The following is a 16,578-nucleotide window of genomic DNA, read 5'->3' on the forward strand; positions in this document are numbered from 1 at the left end:
AATTCATTTAACTTCATATTATTATATTCATTTTCTTTGCTTAATTCACTGCGCATTATAAAATAAAAACCGTTTTTATTTCATAATGCGCACTGAATATAAATATACTGAATACGTATATATAAAATAATTTCATATATAAATTTATATAACAAGCGTTTGTTCCGAAAGCAATAAATTCATATTTATATCAATTTAAAGGTAATGTAAAGGTGACATATCGTAGATGCCACAATTGCCTGTACATGAAATCCATGAAAATTCATTTCAAATTGGTATTTAAATTTTGTTGACTAAACAATAAGAGTATATGTACATTTGAAACTATTGAAACTTTATAGACTGCATATATGGACTATCTCAGATATATACAGGGTCATTATAAAGTCCTTGTGCAGTTTTAAAATTTCACAACTTCCGTTCTATACATGATAAAATCAATCTGTAAAAAGGGTAAGGGAAAAAATTTATTAGTTTTACATATATTTATTCCTGGGATTGTTAAATCTCAACATTTCCACCGTCATTACGTATACAAACTGAGATACGATTCTGTAGTTCTACAAATACGTTTTGCAGTCGATTTTCAGTAATACCGTGAATCACATTAGTTATCCTAGTCCGAAGATCGTCTAAAGAGCGAGGTTTTCTTGAATAAACAATAATCTTAACATGTCCCCATAAAACAAAAAAAAAAAAAAAAAAACAATGGGCTCAAATCTGAGAGCGTGGTGGCCAAGAGATCGGTCCACCTCTTCCAATCCATCTGTTAGGAAAATTTTCATTCAGAAATTGCCTAACACTGAGGGAAGAGTGACGAGGTGCCACCATCTTGCTGAAACTCTATCACCTGTAAGTTCTAAACGTGTTAGTTCAGGAATAAAGTAATTCTGCAGCATTTCCAAATAACTCTCACTATTAACAACCTGTCCTGGGCCTTCCAGGTTGTGGTTTATCGTTGAATGCAACCTGTTTCTCTAAACTTTTTTTCATCCAGTTAGTTATGGAATTCCTGTGTGGTACATCTTTGTTGTAATGGGTTCTAAATCTCTTTTGTACTGCGATTACAGACTTTAACTCGGCCAACCACAGTACACAATTTACATTCTCTTCCATTGAAGCCATTTGGTCAAGCCTAATTCTGCAAAAAAAAAAAATAATAATAAATTATGATAATAATAAAATTTTTGATAAACTGCAATAAAATAAATGAATCACTCTTAGTACATACTAAACTGCACAAAATGACATTTCTAACGTTTTTTACAGATTCGTTTTATCATGTATATAACGGAAGTTATGAAAATTTATAACTGCACAAGGACTTTATAATGACCCTGTATTATAGTGAAATGGGGTGGCGTCCTGATGATTTAGCGTTACACAATTTCAATTATTTATTTATGAGTGTAAGATTATATTAAAGGATAAGATTAATATACGATTATTATATGTTTTTATATATGCAACTAATTACTGATCCACATATATTCAACACGTCCAGGGCCACTGCTGGCACGGACGGGAAATCGCGCTAACTTTATATTCTTCATTCATATACTGTACTCTTTATTTTCCTCCAACTAATTTTCTTCCGCACTCTGGCTCTTTGTTAATTAGCATTAGTAGAGGCATATAATGCAAGAAAGCAAGCTTATGCAGCATCAGCCAGAAAAAAAAAAAAAAAAAAAAAAAAAAACACGCTCCCATTTCACCCCTCCGTTCGTTCCAAGTACCTGTCCAGCTCAGCCTTAAATTTATTTAGGCTATCAACTTCCACGACAAAGGATGGAAGTCTGTTCCACCAACCAACCGCCCGTTGGCTAAAGGCAAACTTCCGCACATCTATCCTACATCTGTCTTTCCTCAATTTTAATTTATGCCCTCCCAAATGATTATCCTGAGCAAGATGAACTGTACCATCAGCATTGAGCATGCTCAAACCATTCAAGGCTTTATACACCTCAATCAGATCACCTCGCAGGTGCCTAGTCTCCAGACACTGTAATTTGCAAAATTTAAGCCTTTCTTCGAAGAGCAACCCTTTGTTCCATTCACCAATCTTGTGGCCCTTCTCTGTACTCGTTCGAACAGCTGTACATCCTTCTTAAAATGAGGCCTCCAGACCTGTATATAGTACTCAAGGTGTGACCTGACCATTGCCTTATATAAGGGGATAATCACCTCCTTATCCCTGCTAGAAAAATTCCTGTATATCACTGACAAGACACTATGCGCTACTCTTGCAGACCGTCTGGACTGCTCAGAAAACTTGATATCTGCCTGCACAATAACCCCCAAGTCCTTTTCGTTCTCTACCACTGTCAGTGTAGATACTGCCAGAGTGACGTATCAACTACCACAGAGTTGATACGTCACTCTGGGGTTGCTGCTTCCCATATGTAGTACTTTACATTTGTCAATGTTAAACTTCATTTGCCACCTCTCAGCCCATCTGCTCAACCTTTCTAGATCCTGTTGCAGCAGCGTACTGTCATTAGTGTCCTTAACAACCCTGCCAACCTTCGTATCATCTGCAAACTTGGACATTAAGCTTGATATGCCATCATCAATATCATTTATAAATACAGAAAACAACAATGGACCCAATATTGAACCCTGAGGGATTGCACTAATAACATTAGTCCACGATGAGCAGTGTCCATTGATTACCACTCTCTGTCTTCTCCCACTGAACCAATTTGCCTCCAATGCCACACTGCTCCAATTTGTACAGCAGTCTTTCATGTGCAACAGTATCAAAAGCCTTTCTAAGATCCAAATATATGAGATCCAAATATATGAGATCCAATGAGGTCGGTTAACTGTAATGAATATCTTTTTATCGTATCGGACCAACTTCACTCTGCAGTGCTTTATTTTTATCCGGAATGCTAAAGACTCAAGATTCTTTTAATACGAGGGTTTAGTTACTATATACAAAGGGTACTAGGAAAGTTTTGCAATATGACGCAACAATGAATCACAGAAAACTGCTTGTTGCTGCATGTTGAGACATGTTCATACGTGCATAGTAGCCGCCGCGCCAAGTCGATGGGCTCAGTTATTCATTAGTAGTGAGAGTATAAAGTGCTTGCGATGGCATCGTGGTCACGAAATGAGATAAGGACAGTTTTGCGGTATAATTTCGTGCGTGGTTTAACCATAGACCAGTGCTTAGAAGAAATGACTCTTGCACTAGATGATGATTGTCCACATCGTACAACGATATTCAGGTGGTATAGAGAATTCCAAAGGGGAAATTTCACTCTGGAGGATTCTGAGAGGCCGGGAAGGCCACGAACGTCAGTTACGGAGGAAAACGTTACTGCTGTGAGGAAAATGCTTGACGAAAACAGGCGAGTGACCTACCAACAGATAGAGGATACTTTGGACCTAAATGCACCAGCAATTCGTTTGATTCTGCAAGATCATAAATCAAAAAACAGCAAACGTCAAAGAGAGTGGAGGTAGTCGACTGTCCCCTCCACAAACTCTGAAGAAATGAAGTAATGTTCAGCATATAATTACATCAAATAAAAGCAGGTGTCATCTTCCAAACACCTTCAAACCTTGACGAGATGCAATTATTTACAACATGAAAAGTTTCAATTATTTACATGATATGGAAACAGTATATATAATATCAGGAGTTGGTTTACAGACACATCTTCAAGCTTCGAAGAAAAGCAATAATTTAAAACATAATTTACAGCATATTACAGCTCATACAGCATTTACCATTACTAGTAACAAACAAGACATCAAACTGACACCATAAGACTACAAAAATGACAAGTTAAATAGACAATTCAGTTACATCAATAAACTTCAGATGTAAGTAATTAACATATAGCAGTTAACTGAAGTAAAAAGGTAATAAAGAGGTTTAGCTAATAAACATCATACCAATTCAATTAATACCTCACACAAGACCAACAATTGTGGTCCAACGATTAGCCCAGCCAGAGCTAGCATCACGATCAATTTAACAATATTATGTCAAAAACATTTGCCAAAACAAATAAAGAAAAATTGATTGTAATACGTAGCAAATATATCGTGTGTATAACATATAGCAAAAAACCCACGGCTTCCAAAATCGAAAGTTCGAAAGGTCGCTAATTTCCCATAACTTCCAGTAGGTGAAAGTTCATAGGAACCCTAGTTAGAATTGTTATAAAGACCCTTAATTAACAATATAAATACATAATATACATACAGTAACAAGGTATCACAAGATCTAGAAGGATCAATTCTTTCTACTTCTCTTTCTCTCTCCCTCTCAGGGTAAGTCGGAGTTTTTTTTTTTTTTTGCTGGTGCAGCATAAGCCTCAGGCTTCCTTGCACCATAAGGCTAATAATAATAATAATTCAATAGCTTATAAAACTCATCAAAAGTCCTAAAATCGACTTCCATATATGAAAGTTCGAGAGGAAGTGAGTACCAGTATATTCAGAGCTATATAACAGGATCTGCTGAGTTAGAGGATCTGCTGGTTACGTGTTGGTACCAGGTAGCACAAGACACATTTAGAAATCTTGCGTCTATGCCTCGCCGGGTACGAGCTGTTTTGGCTGCACGTGGAGGACCAACCTCATATTAGATAGGTGGTCATAATGTTTTGGCTCATCGGTGTATATATTAAACCTTATATTATATATTAAATCTAGATTAAACCTTTCTTGATCGCAGACAAAAACGGTGGAAGTAAGGGCGACGCTATACGATTGTTAATAGAGTAATACATATGCACACAGAAAGAACAGAGGAATCATCTTAACATGATTTAATGATATAAATATCCGCACATCACAATTAGATAAAGTGTTATATTGAGAACTGTAGTCGAAAGACAGCTTTCGGGGAGGGGATTCGCGTCCTGCAATTGTACCAAACAGTATTTGGGCGGGCAGAAATCGCTCAGACATGCGCAGTCTTCCATGACTGAAGCATAGCTGTGACAACGACCTCAGTGAAGGGAGGGGAGGTATTTTCCAGCTGATCACGTCCCAGACATTGGAGGCATAAGTTTTTCCCACGAGCATTTTCACAGTAAACGTCAAACGTCTTTTTTCAATAATTACTGGCAATTGAGCCAAATGTATATATGACCAAGTCATATGTGCATTTCGCTGCTGGAGACTTACAGAACAGAAAGTCTCCTGCTTCGGTAGGAGTGGACAAGGATGAGGTAAGCTCTGTTCTGATTTTTGGGCTAGTTTCCACTACCAGAACCTGTCCTGTTTGCAGGAAATTTGAAGTCAGTTCTTTTAAAGCTACATAGTAGGTCGACTCCTGGTGTATCTGATGATAATTTATAGAGCAGCTCATAGATGACTCCAAAGCGAGTCCTGCTACTACTAGTTTCTGTATACTAAAGCAACTCCTTGAGCTACAGTCTTCTGGGATTAAATAGTATCTCCTTATGCTGCTGATTTCTGAAACCATTAAGATAAACCTCCTCGGACTGCCTTCTAATGGCCTGAATGTTGGCTTCTTGGGCATTATTTATGTGAGGACGTTCTATAAGATTTAGCTACATAACAGTAGTCTAGATATGAACTCTTTTTTTTTTTTTTTTGGTGGTAATATTTATCAGTGATGAAATTTGTTATTTGAATACGAAATTCATTATAACCTAGATTTATGTATACGGCGCAGATGCCATTGCTTGGCGGATGAGGCCACCCTACACACACAAAACGGGAAACAGGGGCGGTGTTGAAATGCTATTCTAGGTGCTGCCCTCCACAATGCTCTCTCACAGAAAGAGAACTGGTGGCATGTACTGTTCGAGTGCATTGCGTATGCTGATCTGAGACACAACCTTGTCAGCTGTACACAGATCTCTGGCGAGCATCTAGAGCTCTTCCTACAGAACCCTAACAACCTCCCTGCACTGCAAACCTACTCAGCTGAAGTCTTTAAGCGCAGACGAAGGATTAACAGGCCCCCAGTGGCAAACATCGAGGACCCAGCAGTGAACTGAAACCAGCCATGTATTTTCCCCCCCATCCTGCTACACGGGCTGTGGAGCTTGTTTCTGCGGCCTGTGTTCAGGAAGGAAAACACCATCTCTCTCTCTCTCTCTCTCTTTCTTCCCCCCACTTTATTTTTTATTTATTTTATTTTATTTTTATTTTTTTATTTATTTATTTATTTATTTATTATTAATTTTTTATTTATTTTTTATTATTATTTATTATTATTTTATTTTTTATTTTTTTTTTTATTTTTCTTCGCGTTCTACAATCAGTCACATGGTTTTTTTTTTTTTTTTTTTGCGATCTTCAGGGTTGCTGTCACTTTTTTTTTTTTTTTGTTGTTGTTTCGCGTTTTACAGTGACTTTTTTTTTTTCCTTTTGCACCACGGGAAAATCTAAATATATATATATTATTTTTTATTTATTTATTTTTATTTCTCTCTCTCTCCTCTGGAGTGAGACCCCTAGAGGAATCTGGCCCACCTTTTGGCAACATAGGTGGATCAGAGTCTCGTATTGAGACGGTACGTGTTTAGCTGGGACTGGCCCACCTTCCCGTGGTGTGGACGAGTACCCAGAATCATCTGTCCAGGTGACTGATGCTTCTGGGTAGCCAAGTGGCCAGAACAGAACAACAGAACACACACAAACCGACGTCACACACATATCTGGCCCATTTGTAGAGATACTGATCTTCACAGAGATACGAGGCGGAGTTGAACTAACGTTCTAGGAGCCGCCCCTTACAAAAACACGTCCACATGTCACAAGCACACACATTCCCGGAAACAGAAAGAGTACACTTAATTTACAGGTAGAATACTGTGATTAATCATGATTTGAGTTGTTCTGGCTAAAATAATTTCCATATTGTTGCCCTTACTATATTGTAGTGGTCTTTTGAAGAAACGTTGTGTGTATAGGTATTTCAATTATTAATTGCAGAATATTCATCGTCTGGACTTTTTTTTGTCATATTTGAACTGGAATTTTTGAATCTGATGTTAAAACTGGACTGAGTGTTGCTGTTTAGATTTTACGATTAAAATTAAATTTTGCCTAATTATTGCTTTTTTTCCCAATGGGAAAGTTATTCTCTGCCCTGGGTTTCGTCATCGGTCTCTCTCTGTATATATATATATATATGAGTAATATGGAAAGAAAGCTAATAAATTGTAACAAGCTGTAACTAATACTTATGGGCCAATGCAGTTGCTAGAGCAATTATTCATTACGACCATAATGTGTATAAAATATTTTATATAATATTGAAGATAATAATATAGAAGGTAATTCAAGCAGACAATACCAAGCTGGATTTAAAGAAACTCAAGGGATATAAAAAAAAATGTATACAGGGTGTCTCAAAAATATTGGTACAAACGTTTAGGGGAGGTAGGTAACATCTAAAGGAATGTGAATCGCATAGGAACCCATAACCGGAAACATCACGGGAAAGTAGTAGCAGAGGCACAAGAAGCAGAAATGACACAAGACAGTAATTAGTGGCAAACATTTATTTGACATATTAACAATAGAGTACGAGATGGATGCATTTCATGATGTTACAACAAATGATCGAAGGTTCCACCATGAGACGCGATGCATGCGTGACACCGACGCAGCATGGATTGGCGGACACGGTCGAGCACACCTGGAGTTTCTTTGACAGTAGCAGCAGACAGATGAGTCTCGCCACGAGATCCATTTCAGTCTCCACAGGCGATTCATACACGATAGATCTGAGTGGCTGGCCCCCACAGAAAGAAATCAAGACTCGATAAATCAGGTGAGCGCGGGGGCCAGGCAACGGGTCCACCACGGCCAATCCATCGACGCCCAAAACGCCTGTTCAAATGGTCACGAACACACCTTCCATAATGGGCAGGCGCCCCGTCATGTTGAAACCAAATGTTGCGTCTCACATTTGCTGGAACATCGTTAAGTAACCCTGGTAGAACTGGTTCAAGAAAGATCCGATATTTAGCGGAGTTCATGCGGGATGGTAACAGGTATGGGCCGACTAAGCAGTCACCGACCATACCTGCCCACACATTTATTGCGAAGCGATGTTGTGCCGAATGGGGGCGCACACCGTGTGAGTTGTTGTGAGCCCACACATGAGCATTGTGCTGATTGAATAAGCCTTCCCGAGTGAAATAAGCCTCATCCGTGAACAAAACATTGAACTTTTCCCTATCGCGAACTGATGAACAGCGCTGTCTACCGACTTACGGTGACGTTTCTGGTTATGGGTTCCTAAGCGATTCACATTCCTTTAGATGTTACCTACCTCCCCTAAACGTTTGTACCAATATTTTTGAGACACCCTATATATATATATATATATATATATATATATATATATCTGATAATTAAAATAAATATGATATTTAAATAAAATCATCAGCCAGTAGTACGGCCATAATGCAGAGCGAAATGAAACGCAAAATAATATAAAATAAACAAACAGGGAAGGGAAAGTAGAGATAATAGGACAAAAAGGTAGTCGATAATCCCCTGTATAATTTAGTCAATTAAGTCATTAAACCCAATTAATAAAAAACGATATAAATTTAAATAATGCCAATTGTAAATAATTTAGCGGTACCGCCCTTGAAGGTACCAGTTCCAAAAGACGTGAAATATCACCAAAAAAGGGTTAAAGAAACTACCAAAAAACTAAAATATCAAAATAATAGACTGACCATCATGCCCCATATCGACAGAGGACCACGAGGCCAATAATGGTCATGGAATCGCTGCATTTCAATCGTCATACAAATCATCGCAAAGGCAGAAATATCGAAGAACCAAACCACCCCTCCATTCTCCGATAGATCAACCAATGCAGAGGATTTGCATGGCGGTGGTCCTTATGCAGCGAAAAATAATCTATAGAACAGAGAGCACTCTTGATCAGAGCCACACCACTGACATAATGCAAGCTTAACCAGCTTATATAATAGAAAGGAAAAGAATAGATGGCGGCACAGGTGCTGCTTATTTAGCATATCAACCCACTACTACCACTAATTTATATTATGTGAGGTAAAAGTTAGGTAAAAGTAATAAAAATAAATAAATATGGCTATGTAGCTACATAAATAAATATGGCTATGTAGCTACATAAATAAATATGGCTATGTAGCTACATAGCCATATTTATTTATTTTTATTACTTTTACCTAACTTTTACCTCACATAATATAAATTAGTGGTAGTAGTGGGTTGATATGCTAAATAAGCAGCACCTGTGCCGCCATCTATTCTTTTCCTTTCTATTATATAAGCTGGTTAAGCTTGCATTATGTCAGTGGTGTGGCTCTGATCAAGAGTGCTCTCTGTTCTATAGATTATTTTTCGCTGCATAAGGACCACCGCCATGCAAATCCTCTGCATTGGTTGATCTATCGGAGAATGGAGGGGTGGTTTGGTTCTTCGATATTTCTGCCTTTGCGATGATTTGTATGACGATTGAAATGCAGCGATTCCATGACCATTATTGGCCTCGTGGTCCTCTGTCAATATGGGGCATGATGGTCAGTCTATTATTTTGATATTTTAGTTTTTTGGTAGTTTCTTTAACCCTTTTTTGGTGATATTTCACGTCTTTTGGAACTGGTACCTTCAAGGGCGGTACCGCTAAATTATTTACAATTGGCATTATTTAAATTTATATCGTTTTTTATTAATTGGGTTTAATGACTTAATTGACTAAATTATACAGGGGATTATCGACTACCTTTTTGTCCTATTATCTCTACTTTCCCTTCCCTGTTTGTTTATTTTATATTATTTTGCGTTTCATTTCGCTCTGCATTATGGCCGTACTACTGGCTGATGATTTTATTTAAATATCATATTTATTTTAATTATCAGATATAATGATAGCTACAAAGGGTACTAGGAAAGTTTTGCAATACAGCTTTGTTTATTTAATTTTTTCAAAGTAATTTCCTCTACATTCAATACACCTCTCCATCCTCCGAAACCAATCTTTAAACCAGTTCTGCCAAGTTTCACTAGGGAGTAAAGCACACTCGTTGTCCCAAGCCCGTAGAAGGTCCTCATCACTGGAAAACCGCCTCCCTTTTAGCTTCATTTTCACATGCGGGAACAGTGCAAAGTCGCAGGGAGCAAGGTCTGAACTGTAGGGAGGGTGCTCGAGAAGTTTCAGTCCTGTCCTGGTCAAATATTCAGTGCAGGCTTTGGCGCAGTGAGCTGCAGCATTATCGTGATCGAGGTACCAGGTGTCCATTCTTGACTTTGGCCGCAGGTTCATAGATCCAATGACTTTAGGCAGGCATTGTTCAGTATACCACTTAGCTGTGACTGTCTTCTGCGTGTCCAAAACGACACGTTCCACAATTCCACTCGATTTGAAAAAACAGCTATCATTTTCTTCTTTACAGATCGGGATTTTCTGACAATTACGGGTGTGTCGTCATCATCAAAGACCCAAACTTTGTTTTGAGCCTTGGTCGGCAGATCGTAATAGTACAGCCAAGTCTCGTCACATGTCACGATGTTGTTCACATACCGAGATTGTCCCTTATCAAACTTTTTTAACATCTCCCGGCACCAAGTCACACGTCGTGTCATCTGCTCTTCAGTCAGTTGATGCGGCACCCAGAGAGAACAAAGTTTCTTCACGTGCAAATGATCTTGCAGAATCGAACGAATTGCTGGTGCATTTAGGCCCAAAGTATCTTCTATCTGTTGGTAGGTCACTCGCCTGTTTTCGTCAAGCATTTTCCTCACAGCAGTAATGTTTTCCTCCGTAACTGACGTTCGTGGCCTTCCCGGCCTCTCAGAATCCTCCAGAGTGAAATTTCCCCTTTGGAATTCTCTATACCACCTGAATATCGTTGTACGATGTGGACAATCATCATCTAGTGCAAGAGTCATTTCTTCTAAGCACTGGTCTATGGTTAAACCACGCACGAAATTATACCGCAAAACTGTCCTTTTCTCATTTTGTGACCACGATGCCATCGCAAGCACTTTACACTCTCACTACTAATGAATAACTGAGCCCATCGACTTGGCGCGGCGGCTACTATGCACGTATGAACATGTCTCAACATGCAGCAACAAGCAGCTTCCTGTGATTCATTGTTGCGTCATATTGCAAAACTTTCCTAGTACCCTTTGTACATAGCCATATTTATTTATTTTTATTACTTTTACCTAACTTTTACCTCACATAATATATATATATATATATATATATATATATATATATATACACACACACACACACATAAAACCTATCCTTGTCTACCCACAATTTAGATGACTTCAACTGGGGCCAACCACCCAGACTGAAGGCAAAAAACGACAAGGAGTTCTCTGTTTATTTGAATCTAAACCAATTGGTTTAGATTCAAATTACTTAATCACTGGATTTTTTATATATCTTAGCAGATATTGATCATTACAGAAACAGAGAATTCGTTGTCGTTTTTTTGCCTTCAGTCTGGGTGGTTGGCCCCAGTTGAAGTCATCTAAATTGTGGGTAGACAACGATAAGTTTTATCTATCTATCTTGGGGTTGGGTCGTTCTCATGTTAAGTGTCACACGTTGAAGGTGATGGACTGCTCAGTGATGGTGAAGAGGTGACCGCCACTGTTCCATTCGCTGGTAAGATGATCCACAGTTTCTGGATTTTTGCTGTGGAATTCGAGTAGAAGTCTGCTCTGCAACTTCCTCCGTTGGCTCCACTTCAGATGTTGCGCCGATGTGTGTCGACAGGAGGCACGTCGTCACTGCTTCTTGTGTGCTTCAAGTAGAAGTTGTAAATGACGGCCTTGGCCGCAATGAATAGAAGTTGCAGGTGGTGTGTGCTGTCTGCTTAGAGTGAAGTAGGTACCAGTAGTCCTCCGGAGTGTGCGCGTGGTTGCAGGCAAGCTTTGCTGCATCCACAGCGTATTTGACGAGTTCCTTGTTCACAGGGCATGCCAGGTATGTGTTCCAGGGTACCTGGGGTGGCGCAGAAGAGGAAGTAGTTTGAGGAGCGTAACCCGAAGATTTGTAGCTTGACTGGGGTGGGAAGGATGTTGTGCCACAGTCTCCACTGGATGTCTGCGTCCGATTTGGAACATTTCGTCCTGTACGGAAGGTTCCACTGAAAGTTTGATGGTGGCTTGTGGTGAGTGGAGAGGGGTGCAGGGACAGCTTGACAGGTGGATGACGGGAAAATCGTGGTTGCATGGCGAGACATGATTAGCTGATAGACTTTTTTGGAAGGTGCAGGAGACAGAGGTACCGTGTCTTCTGGTGATGTGATGACGAAGGTTGGTGTAAGCGAATATCCAGTGACATTTCCAATCCCTTTAGTTGTAGTGATGTCTGGAAGAGCTTGTGTGATCGCTGATTTTAGATGTATGTGTTGCTGCTTTGCATTAATGGTTTTAATGGGCAAATCTTCTGATCCTTTCCTTTCAAGGCTTGGTGTCAGGAGGTCGCCTATGGTTCTTATTCTTGCCCAGTTCCACGTAGGGAAGAAGAGAATATCATTTGCAGGGTCTGTTATTCTTTTATTGTAGAAGAGCGGTTCTGAAAGTATTCCGGGAAGGGATGTTCTCTCAAGATTATGGTGAAGGTTTAGCTTTTTCCAGCGTATAGTGCGTCTTTATAAAACGGCGGTAGTTTGAGTGGTACTGGTGCCATGTCCATTCTCAATATTGTTGAAAGGGATAGTCCTCTAGTGGCTGTTGCTAGTAGTTTATCCGTAGTGTTGGAATGTGCGTATTTTGTTTGCAGCGTCTTAAGAAGAAAGGTGATCCGGAATGCTGTGATTTTGTCGTCAAAAGAGACCAACCCTTGACCCCCGTGAGTAAGTGGTTGGCTAAGTTTGGAGTAGGACATCCAGTTGGTTTTGTTCCAAAGGAAGCTTCGGACAGATGCCTGGATTTGGTGGAGGAAGTCAGCAGGTAGAGTGAGAATTTTGAAGGTGTGCCAGAGAACGCTTGCCGCCATATGATTGACCACAAGCACTCTCCCTCTCAGGGAAGATGTGGCGCACACGCTTCTCCATCTCCCGAGTACTTTGTTGAAACGACTCAGTAATTCGGGCCATTTCTTCTGGGAGAAAAGGAGGGTATTGCCGAGGTACACACCTAGGTATTTCTGTCCCTCGCTGGACCATGTGCCTTGGATGGGGGAGTCGGTTCTAGTTTTCCAGTTGCCAGCTCACAGGCCGCTGGTCTTACAGTGGTTGAGTTTTGCGCCTGATGCTTGAGCATAAAGATCATGAGCCTTTTGAATGACTTCAAATTCACTCTCGTGTCGTATTGCAATTGTGACGTCATCTGCGTATGCTGAGTAGGTTATATTTAGGTGGGGTTCTGGTAGCAGCGTTCGTCGGGATTGTATACTGGTGGCAATTTTATTAAGGAATGGTTCTATGGAAATTGCATAGAGTTGTCCAGAGAGTGGGCAGCCTTGTTTTATTCCTCTGGAATACGGAAAGTGGCAGGTGAGCTGGTTGTTGAGTTTCAGGCAGAATTTGGCTTCCTTGTATAGCAGATGGATTGTTCCGATGATGTAAGGTCCATATCCAAAGGCTTTCAAGGTTTGAAATAGGTAGCTGTGTTCAACGCTGTCGAATGCCTTTTTCTGGTCAAGGCTAATTAGTGCTAGGAATTCTCTTTGGCTGTTTGCAGTGGAGAGGAGGTCTCGGATCAGATGTAGATTGTCGTGAATCGATCTTCCAGGTACAGAGCATGTTTGTTGTGATCGATGATATCAGGGAGAGTGGCTTTTAATCTATTGGCGATGGCTTTGGAAATGATTTTACAGTCCGTATTCATTAAGGAAATCGGGCGCCAGTTTTGTAAATTGGTGCGATCTCCTTTCTTGGGAATCAGTCGAGCGACAGAGGTGGTGACCGAAGCTGGTAGTCCATGGAACTGAGCTTCTTCAAGCATTTCAAAGAGTAGCACTCCGAGTTGATCCCAAAACATTTGGAAGAATTCAGAAGTCAGTCCGTCCAGACCTGGTGATTTATTTTTGGAAAGGGCTTTGCATGCTGCTGTTAGTTCTTGTAGGGTGATTTGTTTCTCCATATTGCATTGGGCCGTATGGGAGATTTTTAAGTCCTGAAAGGATTTCCTCCGTTGCCTTTGTAGAGGTTTCTTGAGAACTGTAAATTTCTCTATAAAATCTTGTTACTTCAGAGAAGATTTCCTCTGGGTCTTCAGTGATGTTTCCGTTTTGCAGCTGAATGGCAGTGATGGTGGTTGATTTCTGATGTCTGCTTTCTAATGAGAAAAAGTATTTGGTCGGGGCATCAGATAGATTTATGTGGGTGTATCTTGATCTCAGCAGGGCGCCTTTTGCAGAGTGTTCTAAGTGGGTTTGTATGGCTTGTAGTGTTGACTGATAGGTCTGACTATCAGATGGGAGATTTTTCAGCCTTTGCTCAAGTTGATAGAGGTTATTACGCTTTTGTTGACTTTTCTGATGGCTGTAGGTTTGCGAGAATGATTTCAGTTTACTTTTAAATCTAGGCCACCACGTGTTCACGGGCTCCAATCTGTCTTTGGATTGAGCAAGTTTGGATATCAGGTCTTGCAGCTTAGAGATGTATTCCTTGTCTTGAAGGCTATTGTTGAACATCCAATAAGCACCTCCACTTTTGTAGTGACTAGGTGAGAAAGAGAGCTGTAATTTGATAAAGGAGTGATCTGAGATATAAGACGGCAAATGTGTGATGCTTCTGACCAGGGGGATGGTGTGTTTTGGGATGTAGTATCTGTCCAGTCGGGCTTGGTAAGGTTGTCTTTCAGATGCTGTATTTGCTGATCTCCAGGTGTAGGACTTTTCTTCTGGGTGCTGGTGTCTAAATACGTCGATAAGTTCATTGTTGTTTATCAAGGCCTGCAGGTTATTGATTAATGTTGTGCGGTGCTCAGTGCATCGTGCTCTATCCATTTTTTGGGTCAATAGTGCAGTTGAAGTCGCCAGCAAGAATGATGTGTTCTTGATCTATAGTAGAGATGTGGCTTTGTATGAAGTTGGTTATTTGAATAGCAAGTCTGTCTTGCTGTGGCATGTGGATGCTAAAAAGGTGCAGGGTTTCCTTCTGGGGTGTATCCAGGCGGGCGTAAATTGCGTAGCCAGCGATCTCTGCTATCACATTGAGCTTGCAGGCGGACTTTTGATGAAGGCCGACACTCACTCCTGCCCCATGATGTTGTTGTGTTGGAGAATGATGAAATACATATGACCAATCTGTCCATTTTTTTTTTCTCCTGAAATTAAAATATTGAAACGTTTGTATTTCTTTCTAAAAAGTTTTCTTTATCTTTCTTTTTTGCTTTGTACATAGAATGTAAATAGTTGTTGTTGAAAATGTATCTACTGTTCACGTTTTTAATAAAAAAAAAATATATATATATCTATCTATCTATATATATATATATATATATATTTTTTTTTTTTTTTTTTTTTTATATCCCTTGCGTTTCTTTAAATCCGGCTTGGTATTGTCTGCTTGAATTTACCTTCTATATTATTATTATCTTCAATATTATACAAAATATTATACTATATATATATATATATATATATATATATATATATATATATATAATGTATAAAGTGTCTGTGAAAATGGAAATGAAAAGTACACAAGGTGCCAGAACTCAGAAGTTTAAGGGATAGTAGAAAGTGGAAGTGAAGTAGTGAATAAATAGGTGAAAGAAAAATGAACTGGGACTGAGGGGTAAAAAAAAAAGGAATATATAAGTTAATAAGTAAGTAATTAAATAAATAAAAAAACACTATATTCAGATATGTGAGGGCGATTTTAGCAAGAGGTCGAATCAGGGGATGGCAAATATGCAAAATCTGAATATAGTAGATCAAAATATGATGCATAGCCAGGAAATTCATCAGGGGACTACTCCTGACCATGTATCAGGCACTTCGTTTCCATGTATGTGAAGTGCGGAAGGGGTGAAAGTAATGAAAAAGTATAGACAAGCAAATGGTATAGGGTATGGTAAATTCTAGGGAAGGGGAGGAAAGATGTTCAAAAGAATGCGAAAATAGCGATAGGACTGAGGATAGACGGAGCGTTCGTATCACCCTCGTATTGCACTAATAGTTTTAGGAACGGGAGGAAAATAGAAAAAGACAGTAAAAAGTGTAGAAAAAGTCATTTAAAATACTGAACTTTAAAATACTGAACTTACTGGGTGTGTAAGGCCCAACCTTAAAGAAAGGGTTCTGGTATATGCAAGCGTTAGTAAAAATGGGTGTTAATACCATAGGCTTGTAGAGAAGGGAAATCGAAACCAAAACTAAAAGTTACCTGGAGTCATTAAGTACAGCGGAGGAGCGATGCACATAGCCAAGGTGCGAAAGAGAGAAACAATGACAAGTCATCGAGTTTTTATATATTTAGAGAAACAGATAGGGATGACCTCTATCGTTGAAAACAATTTTAGGAAAGATGGCCTAAAAACATGAAACGTCAGACAGAAGGCCGCAGACATACCAAAATGTGAAGGAACATGCGAAACAGAAAATAGAACAAGAATAATTCCGAATTACAGGAGATAAAAATTTAGATGATC

General features: G+C 39.4%; 1 protein-coding gene across 2 annotated transcripts in view; it reads right to left on the bottom strand.

Annotated features, from left to right (window-relative positions):
• The window catches only part of Syt4 (Synaptotagmin 4), a 248,167-nt gene that overhangs the window by 57,970 nt on the left and 173,619 nt on the right, over window positions 1-16,578 (bottom strand). The window lies entirely within an intron of this gene.

This window comes from Mastigoproctus giganteus, chromosome 2 (assembly GCF_048544385.1).
Source record: "Mastigoproctus giganteus isolate SK-2022 chromosome 2, ASM4854438v1, whole genome shotgun sequence".
Classification (NCBI taxonomy): Eukaryota; Metazoa; Arthropoda; class Arachnida; order Uropygi; family Thelyphonidae; genus Mastigoproctus; species Mastigoproctus giganteus.